This window comes from Saccopteryx bilineata, chromosome 2, assembly GCF_036850765.1.
Source record: "Saccopteryx bilineata isolate mSacBil1 chromosome 2, mSacBil1_pri_phased_curated, whole genome shotgun sequence".
NCBI lineage: Eukaryota > Metazoa > Chordata > Mammalia > Chiroptera > Emballonuridae > Saccopteryx > Saccopteryx bilineata.
Window position 1 is genome coordinate 121,480,538 of NC_089491.1, and position 24,158 is coordinate 121,504,695.

General features: G+C 39.1%; 1 long non-coding RNA gene across 1 annotated transcript; it reads right to left on the bottom strand.

The window, feature by feature from the left end:
• Positions 1 to 1,428: 1,428 nt before the first annotated feature.
• Positions 1,429 to 4,611, bottom strand: LOC136322940 (uncharacterized). The gene is made up of 3 exons (XR_010728890.1): positions 4,525 to 4,611; positions 3,593 to 3,732; positions 1,429 to 2,009 (listed from the first exon to the last, which is right to left on the bottom strand). It is a non-coding gene; the product is annotated as an uncharacterized lncRNA (long non-coding RNA).
• Positions 4,612 to 24,158: the final 19,547 nt, after the last annotated feature.

Here is a 24,158-nt window from a genome sequence, read left to right on the forward strand (position 1 = left end):
ATGGAACAGAATAGAAAGCCCAGAAATAAAACCACATATATATGGTCAAATAATCTTTGATAAAGGGGCCAACAACACACAATGGAGAAAAGAAAGCCTCTTCAACAAATGGTGTTGGGAAAACTGGAAAGCCACATGCAAAAGAATGAAACTCGACTACAGCCTGTCCCCGTGTACTAAAATTAATTCAAAATGGATCAAAGACCTAAATATAATACCTGAAACAATAAAGTACATAGAAGAAGACATAGGTACTAAAATCATGGACCTGGGTTTTAAAGAACATTTTATGAACTTGACTCCAATGGCAAGAGAAGTGAAGGCAAAGATAAATGAATGGGACTACATCAGAATTAAAAGTTTTTGCTCAGCAAGAGAAACTGATATCAAATAAACAGACAGCCAACTATATGGGAACTGATATTTTCAAACGACAGCTCAGATAAGGGCCTAATATCCAAAATTTACAAAGAACTCATAAAACTCAACAACAAACAAACAAACAATCCAATAAAAAAATGGGAAGAGGACATGAACAGACACTTCTCCCAGGAAGAGATACAAATGGCCAACAGATATATGAAAAGATGCTCAGCTTCATTAGTTATTAGAGAAATGCAAATCAAAACTACAATGAGATACCACCTCACTCCTGTTAGATTAGCTATTATCAACAAGACGGGTAATAGCAAATGTTGGAGAGGCTGTGGAGAAAAAGGAACCCTCATTCACTGTTGGTGGGACTGTAAAGTAGTACAACCATTATGGAGGAAAGTATGGTGGTTCCTCAAAAAACTGCAAATAGAACTACCTTATGACCCAGCAATCCCTCTACTGGGTATATACCCCAAAACCTCAGAAACATTGATACGTGAAGACACATGTAGCCCCATGTTCATTGCAGCACTGTTCACAGTGGCCAAGACATGGAAACAACCAAAAAGCCCTTCAGTAGAAGACTGGATAAAGAAGATGTGGCACATATACACTATGGAATACTACTCAGCCATAAGAAATGATGACATCAGATCATTTACAGCAAAATGGTGGGATCTTGATAACATTATAAGGAGTGAAATAAGTAAATCAGAAAAAAACAAGAACTACATGATTCCATACATTGGTGGAACATAAAAATGAGACTAAGAGACATGGACAAGAGTGTGGTGGTTACCAAGGGTGGGGGGGGAGGGAGGACATGGGAGGGAGGGAGGGAGAGAGTTAGGGTGAGGGGGAGGGGCACAGAGAACTGGATGGAGGGTGACGGAGGACAATCTGACTTTGGGCGAGGGGTTTGCAGCATAATTTGATGACAAAATAACCTAGACATGTTTTCTTTGAATATATGTACCCTGATTTATTAATGTCATCCCATTACCATTAATAAAAATTTATTAAAAATAAATAAATAAATAAATATTTGTTTAGTAAGAATTTTAATAACTAAAGTTTACTGGTTTCTTTATATGTAAAATCTCATTTAAATCACCCACAATTGTATAAGGTAAGTACAGCTATATGCCTCTCACATTTACATCTTGTGGTACATATGAAAGGATGTATCATGTGGCCATACCTTTTGAATTAGTGCCTCTGGAGGTGGACACAGGACTCCTTACATTAAACAAGTTCCTAATTTTTATACCCTCAAATTAAAATACACATCTAATAATTAATGGTCTAGTCTTACCATCAATTAATGGCATTACTGTGCTCATAGTGCCTTTTCCAGAAATAGCCAGTCTCCTGCTCTCATTTTTAGCCAGAGCAAACACACTAATTTCCCAAGTTAGTCTGGGTTGTGTGAGAGCTTCTGAACATGAGAGGAAATTTATCTTACTAGAACTCATAAAAAATTTGAATGTGTCTAGGAAGCAAATTAAATCTCCCTGTACTGACACAAGTATCTTAAAATTTTAGTGACCGTTAAGGAAATAAAGTACATATTTTGTCCATGTTCTTCAAGTGTTTTGTACAGTTGAAATGCCACAGTCAGGAGCCATCAGGAGCTGGGGAGAGAGAGAGAAAATCCATGTGATTCATGGTCTTCTCCTAGAAATGCCATTCCTGCTGAAGTTTACAAAGAGGTGGGCATGAAATTGCATGAATATTTTCATAATAATACCATCCCGGAGGTTTATTTGAAGACAAAAACAACAACAATAAAAAACCGTGGTACTGAAGAGAGTGCAAGAGTAGATGCAGTGGAGAAACTGGTGACTGTAAGGTCAGAGAGTTTGACAGAAAAAAATGTTCCTTAATTTGACTTGGAGAAGTTGAGCAAGTATTTTGAAACTGGGGTTTTGACAAATATTTTATAGTGTGGAATAGATGCTCTTCAAAAAGACTGAAGTAAATGGTTATTGGTCTTTTTTTTTTTTCTGAAACATGTATGTATTTATAATCATATATCCTGAACTTCCAAACCTGAATTTCTGGACATACCTGTGAAGGCAAAAGTGCATTTTGTTCAGCAAACCCCTTAAGGATTGGCATGTCTCCTTACACTGCTTTCCCTTCAGCAACACCACTGTTTACCTGCCTCTATCCTTTCTTGTTTCTCCAGGCAACCTGCTTTTCCATCTCTATTTTCTCTCTCTCCCTGATTTATCTCTCTGAATCCCATCCTTTCTCCAGTCTTCTCCAGCCACATGTCAACTCCCCATCTCATGTTCCCATCCCACTTCAGCCCACAATTATTTCTCATCTTACCAAATATCTGTGCCATAAACTTTGGCTTATAGAGTAATCCAATTGTATTTTATGTGTAAGTCCAGTTCCCTCAACTAGATTCTAAATGTTTGAGACCCAGAAAGAAAACATTTATCACTTTTTAATTTCCAACAGGGTACATAACCAGTGTTCAGTAACTGCACAGGGTTTTGAATCACATTGATTTTTCTTTTTTCACTTTCCTAGTTGAATGCATTTCCTTCCTTGTTCTTACCCAGCCATGCTAATTTTCATCTCTGACTCATTTAATAGGGTAAGGAAGAAAAAAGGGTTTGCAATCATAATTAAGCTATTCACTTGTGGAATGCAAAGTGCTAAAGAATATTATTAACTCCACCAAAGAATTAAAAAATAACTAACAAACTAAATGTAGTCTGAACATTTATTGACTTCATACAAAAAAGTTGAAGATGGTAATACTTCAACTAATGCTGACCAGTTGAATGGTAAGAGCCACCAGTCAACAGAGAGATCCCAAATGCTACCTAGAGAAGCTACCTGATAATCAATGTAAATTTCAACTCTAAAAAGTAACCATTGGAAATCTAGCTATGTAGAAATAACTTCCATTTATAAAAATACCTTTTGTAATTAATTTCATTATTGCTTAGTCTTAACATAAAGACTTTTTTACATAACTGTTAGACATTGCATATTGAAATTAGCCATGTTGTTAAACATGACCTATAGGATTTTCCACTTATAATCAAATAATTATTTTTAATAACATTGAAACTACCAAAGAAAAGTCCCACTGACAGTGATAAAGATCAAAGGGCAAGTAACCAGCAGAGAGTAGGTGACCTTACTGAGTACAACATTTTAGTAGGAAACAAGTTTTTACAGACATTTGGAATACCTGAAAGCAGGTTTGTTCTACATTCATTCCCCAGTGGAATAAAAAGTCCATGAACTGTGGAACAGGAGAGCTTCGATTTAAATCCCATTTCTGGCTGTGAGGCCTTAGACAAGATGCATTTGAATGTTAATTTTCCTCATCTGCAAAATATATGTAACAATATTTCAGTAGGCTTTTGAAAGGAACAAGAAAAATCTATAAGTGCTTGGTGGAAAAAAATTGGAGGTGCTGTTTGAACAATATTGCTTGTACCTCAGTTTCCCTATATTACACAGGTAGGACTGGCACAGGCATTATAGAACAAAGATAATTAACATTTGCAAATGAGACTCAGAGGTCAAGAATTGTGACTTAAAGGTTAAAAATTAACCTTTGAATTAATTTGAAAAGTTGTATTTTTCAATGTGTGTTCATCATTGAGGTAACACATATTAGTACTTTACTCTGTGGAAAACAGCCGTGGTTACTGCACAGGCCCAGAACACAGGCCTCCAATGAGGCAGGCGAAGAGCCCGTGCTCACATGTGGAAGTGGCTGATGGAAAGCTAGTACGCCTTGGGCAGCAGTGGTCCAGATGAGTTCCGAAGCAGCTACAGTGAGGCACCAGGGCTCTGAAGTACGCACTGTCCTAGAGTGCTGGGCTGGCTAGGGACAAGACTAGAATTCCTAACAGATGGCATCGAAATGCAATTCACTTTTCCTTTAGCACTTACTGTTGCAGGGATGATCTCATTTAACCCTCCCAAGAACCCCAGGGTGTAGGGGTCATTAGGATCTTCAACTTAGAGATGAGTAAACTGAGGCACAGAGAGTTTGTGCAGCTGGTACTAAGGCACACACTTAAGAAACTACCAGTAAGTGCTGAGTCCAGGCTTCCTGAATCCACAAGCTCTTAAATCTTTCTGAAAGCAAAACACAGTAGACACACTTACATGGACACTGAGGGAGGCACCTTCTAGGTCTGGGACGGGGAGATGGATGCGTGAAAGAAAGGCAGTTTGGTCAGACTGCCCTGTGTGGTTTTGTCAGTCTGGTATGCTGCCTTAATGTCATGGAATCCGCTCCCAGACGAATGCTGGGTAAGAATGTCTGGTGATAAGGATGGCTATATACGCTGAGTGTCTGCATGCCTCGGCGACAAGGTGGGTTGTTTATTTTCAGGCCTGAATGCTGCTCTCCCTGAGTTGACCCAAATAAGTGTCAGACATGGGAGCACAGGTGCAACATCAACTGGTTTGTTTCTTGGGTGGAATTTTCCTGCTTTAAAAAAAATGCAGGAAAACAACAGCTTCCTATGACCTCATTATGCTTAAAATTCCTGGATATGTCTCTATTTCCCCTTTGGTTACAGTCTTTTCCTTACTTACTTTTAAACTAAATTCAGCTTTTTTAAAAGGAAACAAGTGTCAACTTTATAAAGAAGTGGTGTTATTTTTTTTTCTTCCCAGAACATGCTGACCTACAGAGCCTTCAAAGCATCTTAGTTAACAATACCTGATTCAGATTTTCCCCAGATGGTCAACTTTTCCTGAGAAGGTGGCTTGTAGACATTCTGCTTTAGACTCTCCTGGGATGTTCCTTTAACTCAGTCATTAATTTATCAGAGCTATTTTCTGAGTAAATGTGATAGACATTTTATTAGATGTTGATTTGTAATGTTCTTCCCAGAACTCTTAAAGCTGTCTCTGGAGGTGAGACCAGAAATTCTCATTATTTATTTATTTATTTGTTTGTTTGTTTATTCATTTATTTATTTATTTTAGGTGAGAGGTGGAGAGATAGTAAGGCAGACTCTTTTTTTTAAAAAAAATTATTTTTATTTATTTTAGAGAAGAGAGAGAGAGAGAGAGAGAGAGAGAGAGAGAGAGAGAAGAGGGAGGAGCAGCAAGCATCAACTCCCATATGTGCCTTGACTGGGCAAGCCCAGGGTTTCGAACTGGCAACCTCAGCATTTCCAGGTCGACGCTTTATCCACTGCGCCACCACAGGTCAGGCTTTTTTTTGTGTGTGGCAGAGACAAAGAGAGTCAGAGAGAGGGACACATATGGACAGACAGACAAAAAGTGAGAGAGACAAGAAATATCAATTCTTCGTTGTGGTACCTTAGTTGTTCATTGATTGATTCCTCATATGTGCCTTGACTGGGGGGCTACAGCAGACTGAGTGACCCCTTACTCAAGCCAGCAACCTTGGTTGGGCTTAAGCTGATGAGCCTTGCTCAAACCAGATGAGCCTGCACTCAAGCTGGCAACCTCGAGGTCTCAAACCTGGGTCCTCCACATCCCAGTCCGACGCTCTATCCACTGTGCCACCACCCGGTCAGGCATGAGGCAGACTCTTGCATGTGCCCTGACAGGGATCCACCAAGCAACCCCATCTGGGGGTCACACTCTAGGCTCGAACCAATCAAGCCCGTGGCTGTGGGAAGGGAAGAGGGAGAGAAAAGGGAGGGTGGTGGGAGAAGCAGATTGTTACTTCTCCTGTGTGCCTTAACCGGCAATCAAACCTAGGACATCCATACACTGAATCGACACTCTATCCACTGAGCCACCAGCCAGGACCATTTTTATTTGTTTTAAAATGCTTATTTTATTGAATTTAGAGAGAGGATGGGAGAGATACCTGACCAGGGATCAAACCTGCAACCTCTGCGCTTCGGGATGCTGCTCCAACCAACTGAGCCGTCCAGCCAGGGCCAGAAGCCTTCATTTCAAACCAGTTATCAGATAATTTTTATGCCCTCAAAATTCTGAAGACCACTGTCCTATAACATGAACTCTACAAGGACAGAGCACGGGGTTTCATGGAACCTTGTTTCTAGCCCCTAACAAATTGCCTGGCATGATGGTGTTGATGTGTGTTTGGTTGCAATTCAGTAAGGAAATGACTTTTCAAACTCACTGCTTGGAGTGACTTATAAAGATCAAACCTACCATTTATTTTTGCTCATGTTTTTATAAATGTTAATTTGCTGATCCTGAGCCTAGTGCCCAAATACCTGCAAGTCAAGAATTTATTACAAAGTTCTGATTTTATTTTACTTTTGTCTAGGAATGTATTAATGATTGGATTTATATGTTCATTTACTGGGATAGTCTCAAAATCTACTTTGCTTTTTTTATTAAAAAAATCAAAGTATGTCAAGTTTGAATAGATTTTCAAAGATAAATATGTCAACCCCTCATAAAGTACTTAAATTTTTCCCACAGTATATTCTCTGCATTAGTCAGAGCAGGGTTGCTGCTTTAACAAAGAACCTCAAAAATTTCATTAGCTTTATCACAATGAAATGTCTTTCACATTCATGTTTTATTCCAATGCAGATTAGCAGGCAGAAGCTGTGTCATTCACGGACTCAGGTTTCTTCCATCCTATTTTCCTTTAGGTAACCAAATCTTCTTTCAGCCACAGACAAGTGAGAGGTAAGGATCACAGATGGAGGGTGAAGTGCAGCCTGGAAGTGGCATGTACCACTGTCACTCCATAGCATCAGCCAGAACTCATCCGCAGCCCATACCTACCTGCAAAGGAGACTAGCACATCTAGTTGAAGTGCATGACTTGACTATACACTCTCTGGCTTAGCCATCAAGTGGTAATATGGTCTCCCTATGATTCTTCCAGTCACAGGGAACTCATTACTTTTTGGATAAGATAATATATCCTTAAACATTCCAGACAGTTAGAGAGGTCTTTTTTTAATTGAGTAGAAATTTATGTTCCTGCATTGGTAAGATAGCATAGTACTTAAAGAATGAGGGTCCTGGAGTCAGACTACTTGAGTTTGTATTCCAACTTTATCAACTCTAGGCAGTTATTCACTTCTCAGAGTCTGTTTCGCATAAGTTAATCTATGTACTGCTTTGCCTTGTGCCTAACATGTAATGAATTCTCAATAAATGTAAGTTGTTAATATGTCCTTATTCCATCCCTTGTCCTCACAGAGATACATCCTCATCCTTAGATATTTCTGTCCCTATTCTGAACATCTTCCATAATGTTCAACTGTTTTTCATGTGACCTCATTTAACATTCCTTTTCTATCCTGATCACCCTTCTCAGATTGTGGTCCAGAGTATCTATAGCCTTTTGAAGAGTGTGGCACCCTTATTGGAATATAAGATTCTAGTATGATCTGGCCATGATAGAGAGCAACAACACTATAAATTCCCTATCTTTAGCTACTATACATTTATTTATGTAGCCTAAGATCTCATTAGGATTTTAGTCACTACTTTATCCAGCTGATACCTATTGATCTTAATTTCAACTAAAATTAATAAAATTTTATAAAATGTAATCTTTCTTTGCTGTAGATTTTTTATTTTAAGAGTAGATTCTTCTATGTATAACTAAAATTTTTTATTATATTCTAGTTCATCTTTTCTTTTTTTACAGAGACAGAGCGAGAGTTAGAGAGGGATAGATAGGGACTGACAGACAGGAACACAGAGAGATGAGAAGCATCAATCATCAGTTTTTCATTGTGGCACTTTAGTTGTTCATTGATTGCTTTGCCATATGTGCCTTGACCAAGGGGCTACAGCAGACCGAGTAACTACTTGATCAAGCCAGCAACCTTGGGTCCAAGTTGGTGGGCTTTACTCAAACCAGATGAGCCTGTGCTCAAGCTGGTGACCTCGGGGTCTCGAACCTGGGTCCTCTGCATCCCAGTCCGACGCTCTATACACTGCTCCACCGCCTAGTCAGGCTTATCTTATATTTTCAATCTAAAAGGATAAGTTACTGTACCCTTCGAGCTTTCCTGCTACCTAACAGTGGTTAGGTAATATAGTCTACTTGACTCCCAAAGAGAGTGACTAAAACTCACCTTTGGTGTAAATTTCTTATGGCCCAAAGTACACAGGAAAAAAAAAAAAACCAACTAACCCCAGGGATATTTACTAAAGTGGTGGTTAGGTTTTTCTTTTTTTCCTATTTAAAAAAAATTTTTTAAAGAAAAAAACATCAGCACATTTTTTTGGACATGGAGACTGACACCACTGTCTCAACCCAAATTTCTTTGGCCATTTCTTCTCTGTGGGCAGGCTTTTCCCTGGGCGTGTTGCCACATCATGTGGGTTTGGGGAAGGATAAGAAAGAAGACAAAAGATGTGGTGGAATAAGCAGGCGGCTACTGCAGATACCACTTCTGGCAGGAATTGGACACAGCAGCAGTTGAACTTGATGACTCCAAAGGCTCCTTGCAAATCAATGATTCTAAGACTCTGTGTCATAAATAAGTGGATTCCAGCTCCAGAAGACTCAATGTACCAACCTGGGAAGTGAGAACATTGTAATGTTTGAAATACTTGTTCTGAGTACTCTCTTTTCAGATCAAGAATGATATTCATTCTTCTTAATAGCTCTTCTGTGATCATTACTTCCACAATCACCCTCTTTATCACTATGAAAGCTTGACCTGGAGCTTAATCCACCAAGCTCCCTGGCCTTTTTTACTAAAGTCACCTTTGGTAATAATTTTTTTAAGACTAATACACTGGCCTTTTCTAAATAATAGTCATTCAATAGATAATACAGCTTGAACAGATACTATGTATCAGAAACATACTATAGAGTAGGTATTATAGTATTATCACTCAGTACAGAAGTGAAAACTAAGATAGATAATTAATGTGCCCAGGGTTGCCTAGGGACAGAGCTAGTTGAACAGGTACTCTAACTGTAGAATGTGAACCACCATTCAGAAGTGGGCAAAAGCTCTGCCATTCACCACCCCAGAGGCTGCAGGCTTAGCTGCCAAGATGCCACAGTAAAGTCTCAGGCCACGCATAACCCATGCCCTTTTGTGAACACTCTTCACAAATTCACCTGACTTTTTATCATGCTTCAAAAGAGTTTCTATTAACCCAGCAGTTGGTAAGAAACTAAAATGGTATTCTGATGTAATTTCAAAAGGATCAGCCTAAAGTGTTGGGCTACCAGTGAATTAGTGGCACTTCAGAGAACACAAGGAGAGGTTGTATAGCATTTTAACATGATGACTTAAAGAAAAAAAATCCTTACAGCACCAAGGCCACTAATCCCTTTAGTTCACCTCTGCTGGGGGTGGGGAAACCCCAAGAAACAGAACAATCCAATCACCTTCTCTGACAGCCCACATCCTTAGCTGATTTCTGAGAAATGAACTGAACTTTTAGAAGTCATGATCAGCTGATGGGTGACATCCTGCACAAATTTAACCACTAATCTCAGATCTCATAGCAACACACATCGCCTGGAACCCAAAATAGCCCTGCCTAGTGTTCTTTTCACTTCTTATCATTTGAGCAAGAGCCTGTGTAGGAAAGGTGTCTGTCAGCCAACAGCTGGGGATTTTCAAAGAAATGAGTGGATGTGTAGTTGCTTTTTGTGAATCAGTCACCATCTATCCAGCAGTATTAACACTTCCACTTACCAGCTCCTGTATCTATGCATATTTCCTTTTATCCAAGAGGCTACTGGACTTTTTCAAGTTCACTTGCACATGTGAAGTTTTCTTAAGGCTTAACATTGAATGAAATGCCCTTTAGTCCCAACCCTTCTCCACTTTATTTTGTTCCTTAACATTTTCCTTCTGTAGAAACACATTGAAAACTAATCCCCAATCTTGAGAGATATACACAAGAAAACTTTCAACTTTGCTAGAGGATCTTTAACCTGCCTCCGACTTGGATATCATCTGAACACAGCACAGCTCCTCATTTCTTCATCCCCTGGCTTCAATTAGAAACTCTGATGCCATAAAGTGGATTACTCCTGAATAAAAGCGTAGCAACCACTGTGATAACACTGCTTCCATCCCTGACAGCTGCGGGACTAGCAGCCAGAGGACACTTGGCTTGTTTGCTAGGAGGTACGATGTACTTTTGACAAATATTTTTTATTTTGTATTTTTCCAAAGTGAGAAGCGGGGAGGCAGAAAGACAGACTCCTGCATGTGCCTGGCCAGGATCCACCTGGCATGCCCACTAGGGGGCGATGCTCTGCCCATTTGGGGTGTTGCTCTGTTACAACAGGAGCCATTTAGTGCCTGAGGCAGAGGCCACAGAGCCATCCTCAGCGCCCGGGCCAACTTTGCTCCAATGTAGCTTTGGTTATGGGAGGGGAAAAGAGAGACAGAGAGAAAGGAGAGGGAAAAGGGTGGAGAAGTAGAAGGGCACTTCTCTTGTGTGCCCTGACTGAGAAGCAAACCTGGGACTTCTACACACTGGGCCAATGCTCTACTGTTGAGCCAACTGGCCAGGGCTTGACTTAATTTTTATCTAAAGAAAGTTCTCTAGGCTTGCCCAAGAACAATTTGCATCAACAGAAGAAGTCAGTAAGGATATACTAATGGAATATACTGTGGAACTTTATTGAAACAAATGTGTCTAATGAAACACTAATAATGATTTTAAGTGCATATTTGTAGAGCATTTACATGGTTGGTTCCTGCACTAAATTTCATATAAAGAGACAACATGAAAAATATTTATTCTTCCCCTAACCTCTGCCAAATCCCTCCTAAGTGGTTACATGTAGCCTTCATGTTACACTGTCATTGAAAGAAGTTGGGTAGCCATATTTATTCTCTACAATTTCCATATGTTCTTGTGTATGGTATAAACAACTAACAATACATTCTTTTTGTTTTGTAGGAACCAAAGTTCAGAGCTGAAGTTAAATTAAGCCAAAAGAGATGTTCACACTATGAAGAACGCCTAGCATATCGAGTTTGCTCATATGCTATATTGCTGAGGAATCAAGGGTTTCATAGCTTTCCATTCTATTTGCAAACAATCCTGAATTATTTACTATGAATAACCCATTTGTTCCAGTTTTGAGTAATCTATCCAGCATTTAAAACAAATTTCAAGAAGAGGAAGAGGAGGAGGCAAGAGGAGGAAAAGAGAAATCAAAGGAGAAGGGAAAGTGAGGAGCTGACATTTAACTGAGTATCTGGGTCGCCACACCTAGGTTTGTCCCATCTTCTCATATCCACTTCACCTCTGCTCTGCCAGGAGATTAGTCTAGTATCTGATTTATAACCTAGTGGGCCTGACTTTCTTGCATAACTTGCCCCAAATGGAGTTTCCACTACTAATTCATATCTCCATACCTCTCTGGCAAGACCCTGCCCAAGCACGTGCATTTTGCTTTTGAAGGTTAGTCTTCCCAATGTGATTTTCCACCTAACACAAGACACATCATTCCTCAGATGTGAACACCAACGTCACAGCACACTAGATACACTGACATTCACCACAAAGATCAAAGAACTCTATTTGAGAATGCAAATACTGGAGTGAAATAGGAATCTGATAAAGATAGCTTTCATGTGAATTGATAACACTGGCTTAAAAGTATTCTGTTTTTGATCAGATCAGAAGATGCTATCAGGGATGCTATTATTTTGAACTGTGTGTTTGAGAAACCTTTTCGATGAAATAGGGACCTGTCTTCCTGGGTATCCATGGGCTTATTATTGGGATGAAAGAAAAAAATCACCCAAGATTTTTTAATATAATGTGGTATTATTTTTTTAAGAAGTAGAGTGTCAGGGAGAGGAAGTACCATCCCAATCTATATGAATAAGAAGGAAAAGGGTTTGGAGGAGAGAGGATTTAAATTTATCGAATGTTGACTCTGTCCACTTAGCTTGACACTTGGTTAACCTTATTTTATTCATTCCTCTCAACAATTCTGTGAAGTATAAACATTCCACACATGTGGGTGGAGTGCAGAGCACATTCCTAGCAGCTGTGGCTGAAGCAATGCTGTGAGAAGACTCCAGCTCCCAGAAGCCTCCTGGGCATACCCAGAAAGGGAGCTCACCCGCCATAAGGAAGTGACTTAGCGCCAACCGTGCAGCTCCCTGATCTTTTCAGCCATTGGCTATGAAGGACATGCTGTAACATCCTATTGGCTGAACCCATGTATATAAGCTAGCTTACTTCCTGAATAAAGTGAATCTACATCACTGAACCTGGTCCCCAGAGTTGGGTCTTTGTGTCTCCATCATCCTCACCCCCAGCAGGACTTGTCCACACACACATACTACTAACACCACCTCTGCCACTGCCACCACCACCACTAACACTCAAAATGTAAGTAAGCACTTTATCTAGGATCCAGTAGCTAGTGAGCAGTAAAGCTGGATTTGAAACCGTGTCTCCCTGGGCTGTGTTTCACTACACTACACAGTCTCCTAATGAGCAAGGCTCTCTTTTAAGTTTGAGGAATTAAAAAGTGACAAAATATGCACCTTATACTCAAGAGGCTTACAACTGAGTTAAGAGACAAATAGATCTAAAAGGCCAAGAGCAGCATATACTTTCAAAAAGAGTAAGTATCAATTCAAGGAATCACTGATTACAGGGTCCTCATGAAGGATAAAGATTTCAGTGAGGCTTAGAAGAAAACTGAAGACCAAGGAACATGGAAGAGAGGCCAGCAGCTGTCCAAGAGGGGATCATTCTGAGTCAAAAACGCTGGATTCAGGGCACAAGGTAGGTGGTGATGGTGGCTGCTCTTGCCAGAAGTGAGCACAGAGCGGGAGCTTAGAAATGTCCCACTGGAAGGCATATGAGACCCTTGCCTCTCCAAGTGTTGTTTGAGCACTAGCACCACCCCTATGATTTGAGAGTATGTTAGAAATGCAGATTCCTGGACCCTGGGCTGGATCTGTTATATCAGAATGTACATTTTAGTAAGATTCTTCATATGACTCACAGGCAGAGTGAACTTTGAGAAAGACTGCTCTAGAGAAAGGTTCACTCCTCTCACTTTCTTTCTTTTAGATCCCAAATTGAGACTGAAGAGGGCAAAAATATTCTTTTTTCTGCCCTTCTGTGCCCTTACTCTCTTTCCCTTTCTAGAGAGGCCCAGTTGACTGTTGGTGAACTCAGGGACTTGAGTGATGCTTCCTTTCTACTGCTTTGCCTAAAACCCAACATCCTCTTTCTATCACTTCTGTGCGTCATTTGCTTCTTCCTTTTCACTGGCATTCACTGATCTGTGAATGTCACACTCAAGATTTGGAGCAAATGCATTTTGTACACAAATATCTACAAAATGAAACAACTCAATCGCTTTCCCAGGAGGCAGCCATAAACAACTGGCCTCTTTGTAGAAACAGTTGACCTGTACATAATAGAACATCCTGTGTTAAAATTGCCCATTTTAAGCAGTGGAGTTTGAAAGGTCAGTGCTACCCTCAGTGGGACAGTTTGGAAACTGTCCAATAAGAGAGAGAAGCAATTTTTATGTTTAGACCCTACCCTGTGGCTCACTCAAATTGTTCAATTCAGACTCTTCATTCCCATTGACTTTATTGATCCTCAGACTTGGGTCCATAACTGTTACTTGGGAAGATTCCAGGTTTAGTGGGAACTGGGGAGAAAGAACATTGTATATGTAATTGAGGACACGTCTGTTTTCTGATCTGACACCTTAAGAATTTGGAAGTCATCGCTGCCACCCACAAGCACAAAAGTGAAAAACTAAAAACCAGTAATTTTCTTAGCTCTTTCAGAGAACATAGGTCACAGGGCAAACCATTGTCCCCAAAACTGAAGAGACAGACAGATGAATACAGAGAATTACAATTTACCAGGAGCAGAAACTGATACTAGAGTAAGAAAATCTAACCTGTGATTGACAATCTGCTGGGGGCTCTGTGTAGATAAGTTTGAGAATTAAAAACTATTAGGAGGCCCAGTCTTAGTGAAATTCCTCACACTTCTGTGAGTTTTTCCTCCAGGAGTCACATCAGGTTCCAGTTGTGAAGACGGAGACAGGAGATCCTTTCCTGCTCTTTTCAGAAGGAGAGGAAAAACAGCCATTTTGATGCCCTCCTGGAGGTTTTCATTCTCCTTAATAAGACCTGCCCTCAGGGAAGCTATGTTACTGGAGCTTTACCTACTGGGATTTTACAAAGGGCTTAACAAAGTTGGGAAAGGGAAATACTAAACTCAAGCTCAATAAAAAACTGAGATTTAACCATAGTATTTTGGAATGCTTCCTTAAAGCCCACATCTTACCAACAGAATAATAATGTTTTTATATTACAACTAAAAGACCTGGAAGGCTCTGACTCTAGTTAAAAAGTCTCTAGGAAACTCCAAAGATAACCAAGGTGATAAAAACAAGGACATAAAATTTCTACTTCTGATTTTGCCATATGTATGTTGTATACCAAAGGGGAGCTCACATATTCTATCTGGGACTCAGTTTTTCCATCTCTGAAAGAAGAGATGGAATGGGGCCTATTTCAGGCCCAAAGTTAAGATCAAATAAAGTATGAAATGTGACATCAAAGCACAGTTATCAATGTTTTTAAGTTCGTAAATGCATTTGTATATAATACGTTGAGAGTAAAAAGTAATCAATAAGCCTGACCAGGAGGTCATGGAGTGGATAGAGCATTGACCTAGGATGCTGAGGACCCAGGTTCAGACGCTGAGGTCACTGGCTTGAGCGCAAATTTATCTGGCTTCAGCACAGGCTCACCAGTTTGAGCACAGGGTTGCTGGCTTGAATGTGGGCTCATAGAAATACCCCATGGTTGCTGGCTTGAGCCCAAGGTCACTGGCTTGACACTCAAGGTTGTTGGCCTGAGCAAAGGGTAATTGGCTCTTCTGGAGCCCCCCATCCACGTATGAGGCATATATGAGAACAATCAATGAATAACTAAGGGGCCGCAACTACAAATTGATGCTTTTCAACGCTCTCTCTTCCTTTCTGTCTCTCAGTCTCTCTCTGTGTGTATGTGTCTCTCTTTCATTAAATAAATAAATAAATAAATAAATAAATAAATAAATAAATAAAATTAAACATAATTTACATCAACTTAAAAGTCAATCCTCAGAAAATGTGAATATTTTATTATAAATAATGGGTTTCTCTAAGTTCACTTTATTTTTCTGATTTCTGCACCTTCTCATGAAATTCCCCGTTCCATCCCCTCCACATAGCTCCAGTTATGTTTTGAAAGTGTTTGAGGAGAAACAGTTTTGAAACTTGCAAACATCTTTGGGGCACTCTAGTTGGCTGAAAATTGGCTGTATGTGGATTTTCTTTAAAAGAAAACCAAATAAAACATTCTTGACATGGCAAACAAACAGCCATCCTGAGGGCAATATTTTTAGGAGCTAAGTGTAAATAAATCAAAAACATCAATGGTGACTTTTTTTTTCTCTGAACACACAAAAAGCTAAAAAATAAACTTCTTATCCCAAATGTAATTTAGATCTTACCAAATTGAAAACAATTGTGTAAAATATGGGGGCCATTTGAGGATCACATCAGGCAGTTGGATTCCACATCTGCCTAAAAATCTTACCACTTATATGTAGCACACAATTACTGGTTCACCGAGAAAGAATAAATCATTCCAGTGATCCAGGAGAAACAAAATTGGAAAAACACGGCATTAGTCACCTCTCCCCAGGCATGTGTTATGAAGGCAGACTGGTGAGAGGGAAGATACCCGGCTTAAGATTGGTTCTTGCTGTTCGTGTGTTAGCGGGATATGGGAAGTGTACCAGGTCTGAAAGCCCTGAGTACCAGCTGGGGTCTGGGACTTGAAGTGAGTTCCATGCACAACTGGCAGACTTGATTAATATAAAGGAAATGGACTAATGCCAGGACTATTCATGTCTTCAAAATAGCATGGGCTGAAATAAACTTTTTCACAGGGCTATGAACTAGGAATCAAGTGTTAATAAGTTTGCTAACAAGTTTGGTCTTCTATACCCACTCTCCAGTAGACAGGAGAGCACAGATGTTAAGAAATTGGTTCTGGAGTCAGACAGTAAATTTCTAAGCTTCTCGTCTATAAAATCGTCATGTTAATGATAATACCTAATTCATTGGGTTGTTGTCAATATTAGAAGAAATAATCTATGCAAAATGAAGCCAACTAGGCTTGTGTCCTGCCCATGGTAATCATTGTTGCATATTTTCTTATCTTTCTCTGTTCCTTCTCAAGACTTCCTAGGGGCTCTTCTCTCTCTGCAACCTCCTATGCCTTAGGTCTGACAGTGGTCGGCAAACTGCAGCTTGTGAGCCACATGCGGCTCTTTCGCCCCTTGAGTGTGGCTTTTCCACAAAATACCACATGTAGGCACTACCTCGATAAGGAATGTACCTACCTACAATATATAGTTTAAGTTTAAAAAATTTGGCTCTCAAAAGAAATTTCAATCATTGTACTGTTGATATTTGGCTCTGTTGACAAGTGAGTTTGCCGACCATGGCTAGGATATTAGCCAATAGCCTGGCTTTAAAGCATATCTTAATGAACACTGTTTCTTACTTTCCCCCAGTCTAACTTTTTAAAGGTTTTGCTAGAGAACTGCTTTTCAACTCTAATGTACATGCGAGGGTTCCTGAGGGTCAAGATAAAATGTGCATTCTAGTTCTGTAATTTGATTGTATTCCTGGGAGATTATATATTTCTAACAGGTTGTGATGTTGTGTGTCTATGGGCCACATTTAGTAGCTAGGCAATTTTTTTTTCCCCCGGGCCACTTGAATGATTGAGCTCTTCAGTAGAATGCTAATTATAACCAACAAGCAATCAGACTATCTTTCAGTATGGAATCCATTTGTCAGATAGATTCTTCACATGGCTGCATTACTTGTATGCAAAACTTAAAATTAATTACATTAATTCACACTAAGTTTTTGTGTGTGTGTGAGGAATGACACCTTAATGTATGACTCAGTCAGAAATCAATTTTATATCTAAAAAAGTTTGATCCAAGGATAAAATGTGAATCTAGAAATTTTAGATTGATTTATATAAAAGGAAAGATGCTTTGTTGACAACCCTTAAATTACTAGACAGGTGTTTACAATGTCAAGCCATCCAATCAATGGTTGGTTGGACAAAATGAATGGTAAATTCAGGCAATTTTTTTTGCCACTTAAAAACTTATTTTTATTATAATTTATATTTAATATTATTCTGTATTAGTTTCAGGTATACATCGTAATTATTAGATAATCATATACTTTAAAAATGGTCCTCCTTAATATTTTAAGTACCTGGCACCATTACAGTTATTATAATATTATTGACTATATTACCTATGCTGTAATTTACATCTCACAACTATTCTGTATCTATAAATTTGCACTTATTAAGCCCTTCATGGAAGGAGCCTAAGTGCTTATCAACAGAAAATGGATGAAAAAGCTGTCGTACACATACACAATGGAATATTACTCAGCCATAAAATAAATGAATTGCAACAGCATGAATGGACCTAGGCAGTGATTTTCAACCTTTTTTTTTCATGGCACAAACACACACTAATTACTAAGGTCAATGCCCCTGACTAAATACAACCATTTTCATCTCATGGCACAAATAAATTAGTTACTAAGGAAGAAGAGGTCAGGGCCCCTTTTTCTTTAGTAATTAGTTTATGAGTGTGTGAGAAACAAAGGTTGAAAATCACTGACCTAGAGGATATTGTACTATGTGAAATAAGTCAGTCAGAGAAAGACAAACACCATATGATTTCACTTATATGTGGAATCTAAAGAAAAAATAAACAAATAAAATAAATTCATAGACTGATAGGTGTTAGAGGGGCACTGGGTAAAAAAGGCAATTTATTTTCAGTGTTCAAATAACGGTTTGAATAGTGTCTCCAAATATTCATGTTTACCCAGAATCTTATTTGTAAATAGGGTCTTTGCAGTATAATTTGTTAAAATAAAGTTATGCTTCATTAGGGTATGCCCTAATCCAATAGCTGACTTTATAGGAAGTGCCATACAGAGACGAAGAGAGACACAGAGAGGAGTACATGATGATAAGACACACAGGGAGAATGCCATATGACTATAGAGACAGAGATGGGAGTTACGTTGCCACAAGCCAAAGAATGTCAAGAGCTGCTAGCAAGTACCAGAGAGTATTAAAGAGGCATGGAACAGATCCTTCCCCTGAGACTCCAAGAAGGAGCCAACCCTGAAGACACCTGGACTTTGGACTTCTGACCTCCTAAACAGTAAAAGAATAAATTAATGTTGTTTAAGCTATCCTGTTTGTGGTAATTTTTTCCACTGGCCCTAGGAAACTAGCACACCATCTTTGAATGGCCAAGGTCAGCCCAATTGCCAACAGAGTCCCTGGAGCTCAATGTTCAAAGGGCTCCTGTCTTTTTTCTCTCTGGAAGCTGAGCTGCCAATAGAGCAGTTAAGTGTATATTTGGGGATACTGCCAGAATGGGCATCCTGGCCTCCTCTGCCCTCTTAGATTAATAGTGACAGGGAAGAGAAGGGGCAACCTATTCCTCTTTAGTTCAAAGACCTATACCATCAGAGTAAAGATAATTGAGTGCAGCCAGATGAATAATCAACCAGTTGCTCAGCTTTCACATCTGGCCAAATTGCTCAAATGCATACCCCTTCATGTGTCTAGGTCTACGGTGAGACAGGTTGCAAAGGGGTTCCAGTGGTGAAGGAAGCACTGACTGAGGTCTCCTGGGGATTACGTCCTTGGACATGGCCTAACAGAGGGTAAGGAGAGATGTTCAGGAGGCGAGGGAGGATGCGGGTAGTGAACGGAGTGGAAGCGGTCCAATCTGTCAGTGCTATTTTAACCTCCTTGTAAGCACTTTGGCTCAGAGCTTCTTGTCTCTGCATGGGCTCCAAGTATTACCTCCCAGACTTTCACAACTTCAGACAACTCAGAAACTTTTGCTCTGACTGGTGAGGAGCCTGAGATCCACATTTATCTCAAGAAAACATACTCAATTAAAGAAAACATACTCTTCACCCATGATTATTCTATATCCAGTAACACTGATTAAACACAGGCCTCCTGCCAAAAAGACTTTTCAGTCGGTTTCAACAGAATGAAAAAAAATGCCTAAAATGATTCTTTTCCCATTTCTAGCCAAGTGCATTTGTATCATCTTTATTTCACTGTATAATTTAATGTAGTAAATACAGTGCATTCAGAAAACACCTCTTATCTACAGAAACTAAAATATCCTACTGAGGTGCTCCAAACACACTTCTAATCTGCTAAAGTTAGATGACTGTTATGCCACCAAGTGCTTGAGGAGATTGTCGAGACGAACATGTGCATCTGAGGAATTCAAGTCCCCTTCTCTAGCCAGCCTCAACAATAGCACCAGATTTGGATTTGAAAGAACCTTTGAGTTCAATATCTGCCAGTTATTAGAAAGCTTGAGAACATTTTTAACAAGTCTCTGGACCTCAGTGTTTTAGACATAAAGAAATGACTCCAAACTTGCAGAGAAATTGTTATCACACATTAGTAAGTCATATCGTAGGTTGGCTAAACAACAGTCATTCAGATTTATTGTTTGAGCTTGCACAGATGATGAAGAAGGAACTTCAAGCAGCTTCATCATTTTCACTTTTTATGAAACCATCCTCCTTTCTGTAGAAAGTTTCTCTTTCTCTGACTTTTTTATGTGGCCTGAACTATATTTATAATGGCACCAGCTCACCTCACTTTTTACCAAATATGGGCTGGCTCATAACAGATTCTATATTTGTCATTTGGCTTTAGTCTTCTATCTCTAGAGTTCTCTGCCCACCTTAGTCTCTAACCATTCTGACAATCAGAAAAGTTATGATTTTTAGGTCTAGAAGCTTCTTGTGTTGCTGGTGTTTGAACCACAGCCTCAGCCTTCCCTGGTGATTCAAATGCACCATCCTCTGCCATCACCCAGAAGGTGAAGTGTTACTCAACAATATGATGTAGAACAACAAAAACAACAGAATATTTTGATTGTTATATAGACAAAACAAGGTGTTACATTTAAATAGACATTTAAAAATTTTAGAGCTCTCTAGACTGCATTAAAAATGACATGCTTTCTTCATTTAATGAGAACTATTTTAGCAACATAACCTGGCCATGTTCTCCTATGGCATGTTTTTCAACCTTCCAGGTTTATCTCTACCATTTCAGCTACATGGGAGACTCGGAATCTTGAGGGCATTAAGGATTTCTATATTTATTCTTTCAACATATACATTTTTAATATTGATTATATAACCAATACCTTTGCCAAGCATTGGGTGTAGCACAAAGATAAGCAAGAAAGAATCCCTGTCCCATGGAATCTATATTCTAGCAATAGAAGCCAATAATAAACTAATATAAACATTCCAAATTGGTTTCATATTATGAAAAAAAAAGGAACAAACAAATAAACAGAAGAGGGGAAGTTTAGATGGTCAGTCTGAAGAGATCTCTCAGCAGAGGAAAATTCACACTGAGATCAAGAGTTGAGAAATAGATGTATGTGAGTAAGGCCTGAGAGGAAGAATGTTCTAGAAAGAGTTGCTTATGGTGTGACCTAGCAGCTGAGAGATGTGCAGTGATGATGAGGTGAGTGGGATAAAGAGGCTCACAGCAAAGTTCGAGAACACTCAGGTCATACAGGATTCTTCTTCCTTTTATTCCAAAGCTGACAGCAAACCACTGCAGGATGTTCAGCACAAGTGTGACATGATTTGATTTATATATCAAGAGGATCACTCAGAGATCTTTAAAGAAAATGAATTGGAGAGGGACAAGGACCAAACGGAAGCAGTTATTGAATGCTGCCATGCTCCCGGCAAAAGCTGACTTTGGCTTATATTCACATGACAACAGAAGAAATAGAGGAAAGCAGGTACAATGGAAATATTTTGGAATTGCACTAAACAGGACTCACTAAGGGATTAAATGGTGGCAGAAGTGGGGATGAAAACGAAAGAGGTAGGACTTGTTTGTTCCTGTGTCCCCAAACCTTAGCACAATGCCTAGCATAGTAAATACTCAATGAATACATTTAGAATTGATATGACCTTCCCTCATAAAAACTGATGATTAGGGAAAGAACACATAAGTATTGAAAATAAATAAACAATGGAAAATGTAGAGAATGATTAAAGGAGTAAAACAGAGAAAAAGATTTCCCTTGGGTGAAGCTGGTAATGACTTTACTGTTGGGGAATCAAGGTTAAAGTTTTTCTTTATTCCTCTCCCTCCAGGCAGCTTTCCAATAAATGTCTAAAGAGGTCCCGGGCCAGCAGAGACAGAATTGAATATTGCATGGTGAATAAGGAATGGTGCTGTGTATAGAAAGACATTTTTAAAGTCGTCTTATAATTTAGGAAATAATTTTTCATCATTTCCTTGGCTGACTTTGAAGCTAGGGCTTAAGAATAAAGAAAAGACTACGAAGCACAAAGTTTGAAAATGATAGACCCAAAGCAATCCTGTCTTGGTCCACTGATTTAAATATTACACAGCGCATTTTGTTAGCACCCTGTTTTAGCTTTAGTGTCACATACATGCACAGCCACATTTCTTTTCAACAAGACCACTAAAAAAAAGCCCCCCAAACCCTGAGATAGACAACATCATCCCTGAAAAGATTTTAAATAGGAAGCACAAATGTTCCCACTCTTCAGACTGGTGAGCTTAGATAAAAATAGATGAGGTGATACATTTTAAATACTAATATAAGTGATCGTGACTCCTATAATTTCATTAGCACTCATGGTTTAATTCAGTACCTCTAAAAAATTCTGATATCCCTATAAAGGGGTTTCAGAAATCCATATTTATCCCCAGTCTATCTTTCCAGATTTAATTTATAGACCATTTTTTTAAAAAATTCTGCTGGTTCCTCATGTAGTTTTTGAGTAGTGCCTTCTAAATTTCCTCTAAGTGAACTTAAAAATAAAATGCACTTGCCTTTTATACTAATACCATTTGGAGTCTAAAAATGGTATTCACAGCTTCAGTCTTGTTCTTTCAGCTCTGGCTGTGGTACTTATTCTCCCGTGTTTGATTGATGGGGAGGCTTTGCTCTGGGAGGGGCCAGATTACCCACATCTCAATTCTACTCAGTTAGAACAGTGATGCTCCTGGGTACTGTTTATTTTCTGTCTCTACCAACATCTCCGTCACCGCTCTTTCAACCAAGGGTTATGTCAAATATTGGTAACTTTGCAGGAAAGATTATGTTTATTTACGGAGGACTCAAGCTATCACAGAGCTGAAAGGAAATAATAATGGCTTTTGAAGGCAAAGAAAGAACATTTCAAAAGCATTGGCAAGTGGCATCAACAAACACAACTTAGAAGCTAAACGGTCTTTGAGAGGGTCTCTCAAATCAGGTGCCTCAATTCCTGCCCACTTCACACTGTGGTCAATTCTAGAACAGGGCTGTCTCCAGAGGTGCAGTGAGTTTATAGGTAAATGTGTGGGAACAATTTCTTCTGTAAAATACACAAAAGACCACCTGCCTTTACTTGTGGTAAGATTTCTAAAGACACACCGGGCATTCTTATTTTACAGGCAACCATCCCCTCTCCGTCAACCTGGGGTGGTAGAACTGAAGATTTCATATAGCCAACTTATTTGATGAGCAGTCACAGTACAGATTTTCTTTCTTTAAAGTCTTTTCTAACCCCCACTCCTTCCTCAGGTGTAACCAATGGCTCTTTCCTTTGGGTTTCTTAGCACCTATACCCTCTTACACACAAGACTCTACTGTACTTAATCATACGCTGTACTGTATATTTTCCCTACTAGTCTGCTTAACAAAAAGGACTGAGCTTTATATGTATTTTTATCCCAAATGCATGATATAGGTTCTATTTCAGTGTCCCTCCTGAATGGAAAAATCAAGAAAGATTTTTTGCTGTATTAAGCCCTGTCAAATCCTGCTCTTTTGGGGCCCTGTAAAGTAGGGATTCATGAAGCAAAAAGAGACACTCAAACACATCCATTCATCACTGACCAGATCATCACGAGGAATGTAGGAGGTTTTTATGGAACCTATCATATAATACACAACACTTTCAGTCACCCCACATTGTCCCAGCAATGAAGAAAAAAGGAGAAATGTGGAAGGTCCTGAGACCTGTTCTCCCCCCATGAGAGTTGAGGCCATTTGCTTCTGGTTTTGGAAAGAACCACGGCTGAAAATCCACAGGGTCTGAGACCCTGACTACAGATCAAAGCACTGTGGAAGTGACTGCTCAACTCTTGTTATTGTTGCTATCAGGTAATACCTTATATTACCATTCCTTCATCTGTAGCTACAGAGTATTTATTTAAATTAAATGAATTTTCTTGAGTGAAAACCATACTACTCAAGAATTTTAAGCAGCAAACTCAGAAACTCAGAAGTCTATGTCATCATTTCAAAGAAACAACCTTAGTCAACTTAACTCATTACCTTTGATTGTTAATTCCTTAAAAACAAAAACAACAGCATTTAAACATTCACTTCAGAATAATTTATTGGATTGCAAGGGCTACTAACATGATCTTCTAATATAATCAGACTTACAGTCTCTGGACAAGAACCAAATGTCCATTTAAAATGAATTTTCTAGTATTACTGATGATGATGCCCAATAAACAATAAATCTTTGGTGAGTGGATGAATGAATGAATGGATAGCTAATGAATAACACTGAAACTGGTTCTATATTCCCTCTTCCATAATCACTTGCCTTGACATCATGTACTAAGTACCCAGCATCACAATCTGATTTTACTACTAAAAGAAAACTGTAAAGAA